The sequence below is a fragment of the Chiloscyllium punctatum genome, chromosome 4 (assembly GCF_047496795.1).
Source record: "Chiloscyllium punctatum isolate Juve2018m chromosome 4, sChiPun1.3, whole genome shotgun sequence".
Lineage (NCBI taxonomy): Eukaryota > Metazoa > Chordata > Chondrichthyes > Orectolobiformes > Hemiscylliidae > Chiloscyllium > Chiloscyllium punctatum.
The window spans coordinates 89,411,048-89,417,047 of NC_092742.1; the positions used below are offsets into that span (position 1 = coordinate 89,411,048).

A 6,000-nucleotide genomic window follows, 5' to 3' on the forward strand; every position below is an offset into this window, starting at 1 on the left:
TTTGGAATGAAGAACGCACCCACCACATTTCAAAGACTCATGAACAGAGTTGTGGCTGGCTTAACAAACTGTGTAGTCTGTTTGGACAATGTAGTGATCTTTAGTGAGTCCTGGGAAGATCACAGGGTACAGTTGGCAGAGCTCTTTGAACGACTACGAGAAGCAAAACATGTAGTAAACTTAAACAAAACTGAATTCATGAAAGCAGAGGTAACCTTCTTGGGATTATAACATCGGTCATGGAAGGTTGACCCCAAGGAACACAAAGATGAAGGTCATCGAGGAATTTCCATGACCAACCTCAAAGAAAGAGGTGCTTCAACTGTTTGGGACTAAGCGGATTCCATCGGAAGATTTTTCTGAACTTCAGCAGTGTAGTAGCACTGTTTACAGATTTGCTGAAGAAGAACACAAAATGTTGGTGGACATAACAATGCCAGGAGGCACTTGACAGTTTAAAAGCAATATTAACCACCGCACCAGTTTTAGCTATACCAAACGTTTTGAAACCTTTCAAAGTTACCTTATCAATGCTAGTGTCATTGGAATATACTGCTACAGGAAGATGAAGATGGAATTGAACTGCCAGCCTGTTACTTTTCAAAGAAACTCAACACTCACCAGAGAAATAGTCTATGATCGAAAAAGAACTATTCAGTTTGGTAACGGCCTGCCAACATTTTAATGTTTATGTCACAATGTGTCGGACATGGTTGTATACATGGATCACAATCCTCTTACATTCCTGGAATACTTTAAAGACAAGAATTCTAGCCTATTTCATTGGAGTCTTACGTTACAGTCTTTTAATTTACAAATCGTACATGTTGCGGGTGCTGAGAATGTAATAGCAGAAGCATTATTGCGGATTTAACTGATAAAGTACAGATGAAATTGGTATCTATTCAATGTTATATATATACATGTGGGAAGAAGTTAATATGAACTTGGATTAAAGTCATACATTTGTTATGGTAATGTGGTTAAGAAATAGAAAAAAACCATCTTTTCATTATGATGGTTCATTTTCTCTTAAGCGGGGAGGTGTTATGAAGGTGTAGGTGCATACTGTACCTTTAAGAGACAGTGGAAGCTGGCAAAGACTTAACAAGCACAGAGTATGCTGAAAAATTTAAAAATTTAACATTTGGCTGTGAAACAACTAGCTGAGCTGTTACATATCAAATTCGAATTTGGCCAATCAGTTTAAATTATGCCCCAAGATAACAAAATCCAATTGAATTTGAATTTTACTTTTTTGATGACATCAAACCAATGAGACCATCCGATGTTTTGGGGTATAAAAATCAGGCATTTTGAACAGTTAGCCAGAGCGGCAAAGAGCACCAACAAACACAGAAGGCTCACAAAATAAATCTCTGAAAGGTACCTGCTCATATGAAATCTGTGCAGCAGAAGATCAAAGAAAAGACACTGAAAAACCAACAGAGGAGGATCGACACATCTCATTGGTTTTGAGATTTGAATTTTTTGTAAAGCTTTATCGGAGGGTTTTATCACATCAGTATAGTGCTGTAGAGTGGGAGGTAGATAAATTGTTAAGACAAAGCAGGTTTACAGTGTAGATGGTTGTTGTTTAATGTTCTCTTTTTTTTCCCCCTTGGAGTTAAAGAATAAATTGTTAATTTTTTCTTTAAATACTAGGATTTGGTAGTTCTTTGTCACTGATACTTTTACAGATTATGAGACAAGGTGAGATTTTCTGCATGTCTGGTTTAAATTAGCAGAAGGTTTACCCCGTGTCATAATAATACCATTGAATCATACATGAGCCACAACTGGATTGTCCCCTCAACACCAACTCTGATAACATCTTTTTAATCTTGCATCAAGCCCATAATAGATTCTTCAAAAATCCCAGTTGAGATTGCAGAGAAGTATCTGTTCTGATTTTATTGCCCTCATTACTACCACACTGTTATGTAGTATTATGACTACATAGGGGTTGGTGGCATAGTAATAATGTCACTGGACTGGCAATCCAGAATCCTAGATTAATGATCTGAAGAAATAAAAACTGAAAGAACTGCACATGCTGAAAATCAGAAACAAAACAAATTGCTGCAAAAGCTCAGCAGGTCTGGCAGCAACTGTGGAGAGAAATCAGAGTTAACATTTTGGGTTGAATGACCTTTCCTCAGAACTGTTCTGAGGGTCGCTCGACCTGAAACTTTAACCCCAAGTTCTCTCCGAAGTTGCTGCCAGACCTGCTGAGCTTTTCCAGCAATTTTTGTTTTTGTTTCTAATGTTTTGAGGATGTGAATTCAAATCCCACTATGGCAGGTTGTGAAATTTGAATTCAATAACAATCTGGAATAAAAAGCCAGTCTGATGACAAAAAAAACCCATCTGGTTTGTTATTGTTATTTAGGGAAAGAAATCCTATATGTGACTTCACACAAACAGCAATGAGGTTGGCTCTCAGCTGTCCTCTAGATAGTTAGGGAAACAAAATAAATGTTAGCCTAGCCAGCGATGCCCATACCTCATGAACAAATTTAAAAAAAAACTTTCTCATTCCCTCCACTTGAATGACTATCTACATAGTGGGGCCATGAGCAGTATACTAAACTACCCTGCAGTCTTTGTTGTATAAATTTCAAAATCAGCTCAGCCATGATCTTACTAAGGGGTAATGGAGACTAATCGTTTTCCTTTTTATATGTGTTCTCATCCACCCTGCAATCTTTGTCCTCATATAATATTTCTTGCAGACTCATGTAGATGTTCTCATTTTCCTTTCTTTTCTCAGTTTCTTTGTCATCCATTGTCAAATTCCAAATGGTTTCCATCCTACAGGTTTGCCATATATTCTGGCATCCGTATAAACCATGTCCTCTGAGCTAATGAAATCTTTTCATTCTTTTGTTAACCACAGTTGATTCACCTTCTTTGTTGAGTATTTAGAAGAGTGTATGTTGTAGACCACTTAATACTTTAAATGCTAGCCATTGGCTGCCTACTATCAAATCTTTTAGCATATTTTCCAACTCACCATAGCCACCCATTCATAGTTTCTTGTGTTAGGGTTAGATCTTGTTCAGATTCAAGATCCGAATAAACTTTCTGAAATTCAAACAAAGTGAAATCTATCATAATACAAACTTTAAAACAGCCAAACATTAAAACAACCCAACTGTTAATTGGTTCTTCAGTGAACTGTTCCAGACACCTGTTAAGTGTGGTGCTGGAAAAGCACAGCAGGCCAGGCAGCAACCGAGGAGCAGGAGAATCGATGTTTTGTGCGTAAGTCCTTCATCAGGAATGAGGTTTGCGGGCCAGGGGTCAGTTGTGGTGGTGAGATATAAATGGGAAGGGGGTTGGGGTTGGGGGCAAGGTAGCTTAAAATGCAATAGGTAGATGAAGGTGGGGGAGAAGGCGATAGGTCAGTGAGGAGGATAGAGCAGATAGATGGGAAAGGTGATGGACAGATCAAGGGGGCGGTGCCGAGTAGGCTTGGGACTGGGATAATGTGGAGGAATGTGAAAAGAGGAAACTGATGAAATCCACATTGATCCTGTGTGGCTGCAGGGTTCCAAGGCAGAATATGAGGCATTCTTCCACCTATCCACTCCACCCTCTCCTCCTTGACCTATCACCTTCATCCCCTCCCCCACTCACCCACTGTACTCTATGCTACTTTCTCCCCACCCCCACCCTCCTCTAGCTTATCTCTCCACGCTTCAGGCTCACTGCCTTTATTCCTGATGAAGGGCTTTTGCCCGAAACGTCGATTTCGAAGCTACTTGGATGCTACCTGAACTGCTGTGCTCTTCCAGCACCACTAATCCACATTCTTCCTCCAGGTGTTTGGCTGAAGGTAAGGCTCAGGACCTGCATGTTCTTGCTGGAATGGGTGAGGGAGTTGAAGTGTTTAGCCATGGGACAGTTGGGTTGGTTGGTGTAGGTGTCCCAGAGATGTTCTCTGAAAGGATCCACAAGTTGGCATCCTGTCTCCCCGATGTAGATAAGACCACATTGGGCGCAACAGATATAGTAGATGATATTGGTGGAGGTACAGATACATTTCTGTCAGATGTGGAAGGATCCCTTATGGCCTTGGACGGAGGTGAGGGGGGAGGTGTGGGTGCAGGTTTTGCATTTCCTGTGGTGGCAGGGGAAGGTGCCGAGAGTGGGGTGTACGTCCACCCATGTCATCTATGTATCTGTTGCACCCGAAGTGGTTTCCTCTACGTCGGGGAGACAGGACACCAACTTGTGGATCGTTTCAGAAAACATCTCTGGGACACCCGCACCAATCAACTCCACCGCCCCATGGTTGAACACTTCAAAATCCTCTCCCACTCCACGAAGGACATGCAGATCCTGGGCCTTCTCCATAGCCAAACCCTTACCACCTGACGCCTAGAAGAAGAACACCTCATATTCCACCTTGGAACCCTGCAACCACACAAAATCAATGTGGCTTTCACCAGTTTCCTCATTCCCCCCCCCCCAACATTATCCCAATCCCAAGCCTCCAACTTGGCACCGCCCTCTTGACCTCTCCATCACCTTTCCCATCCATTCACTCCAACCTCTTCTCCGACCTATCACCTTCTCCCCCACCTTCACCAACCATCGCATTCTCAGCTTCCTCCCCCCCCAACTTCACCCCTCTCCCATTTCTGTCTCAGCACCCTGGGCCACAAGCCTCATTCCTGATGAAGGGCTTATGCCCAAAATGTAGAGTCACCTGCTCTTCAGATGCTGCCTGACCTGCTGTGCTTTCCCAGCACCACACTCTTGAATTTGATCTCCATCATCTGCAGTCCTACTTTCTCCTAGTTGTTCCAGATACTTATCTTGTACACATTCCACAAATTCATCCTCCACACATTAGTGATTCGGATTTGTTGAGGCTACATGAAATTCAAAGCTGCCCATTATTACTATATCACTGCCATCCATGCATTTCTAATTTCTGAATTATACTGTGCCCACCATTACATTACAGTTTGGTGACTCAGAAACAAATGTCACCCATGTTTGCTATCCCTTTCTCTTCTTTCCCCCTACCCAAAAAAAACTTGATCCTTTAACTGAAGATTCACTCTCCTACTGAACTCTAACCCTTTCTCTCTATCACTCTCTTTCCATCCACTTATCCTGCTCTCCAAAATACCAACATTTTCTGCTCCTCTGCAATCATATCTTGCATCTGCCTGTCTCACCTTTCCTAATTCCCTGTAATTCCCTCATTAACGCCTCCCTCATCCTCTCTATTCCCTCACAATCCCTCTATCCTATCCATTTTCCTCTATTCCTTGTAACCTTTCTCAAGTTCTTTCCCCATCATTCCCTCTATCCCCCCACCCAAATTATTCCCTCCATTCCCCCCATCATTCCTTCAACTCCCCTTTTCCTCTCTTACCCCATCATTTCTCTATTTCCCCCTTCCCTCTATTCCCATCATTCCCACTATCCCCATCTTCCCTCTATTTCCCCCTTCCCTCTATTCCTCCATCACTCCCTCTATTCCCACCTTCCCTCTGTTCTTCCCCCTTCCCTCTATTCCCATAACTCCCTCTATTTCCCCCTTCCCTCTGTTCCTCCATTCCCACCTTCCCTCTATCTCCCCCCCCTTCCCTCTGTTCTTCCCCCATTCCCTCTATCTTCACTCCTCCTCCCATTGTCTTTCCTTTACCTGGAGCCTCTCGTGCGGCTGCTGTTAAACAACGACAGCGCGCTGGCGGCAGGATAGGCGTCTTGCTAACACACACACTCTCAGTCCTCCCAGATCCTCACTTGGACCTCCCAGTGGTGCACATGCGCAGCGCCCGTGTTCAGCTGGAGTTGATAACTTTGTCCTGTTCGTTTCCGGTTGTGGTCTTCCTTAAGGCTTTATAATTCACCATCGCCACTGCTTTAAAAGTTCAGGAGCCGATCACTTCCGAATTAAGTTTGGGAACAGGATCCCAGAGAGTGATCCCAGGGAGAACATGATCTCAGAGAGTGATCCCAGGAAGAACAGGATCC

General features: G+C 43.1%; 1 protein-coding gene across 3 annotated transcripts in view; it reads right to left on the bottom strand.

The window, feature by feature from the left end:
• The window catches only part of exd2 (exonuclease 3'-5' domain containing 2), a 49,498-nt gene extending 43,787 nt beyond the window's left edge, over window positions 1-5,711 (bottom strand). The window contains exons 1-2 of one of the 3 annotated variants that reach the window (XM_072569259.1): window positions 5,669-5,711; window positions 3,017-3,087 (exon numbers count right to left, since the gene is read on the bottom strand). The gene's annotated coding sequence lies outside the window, so the exon portion shown is untranslated. Of the gene's footprint in view, window positions 1-3,016; window positions 3,264-5,668 lie in introns of those variants that run through there. The other 2 variants (XM_072569260.1, XM_072569258.1) reach the window with 2 other exon arrangements.
• Between the last annotated feature and the right edge of the window lie 289 nt (window positions 5,712-6,000).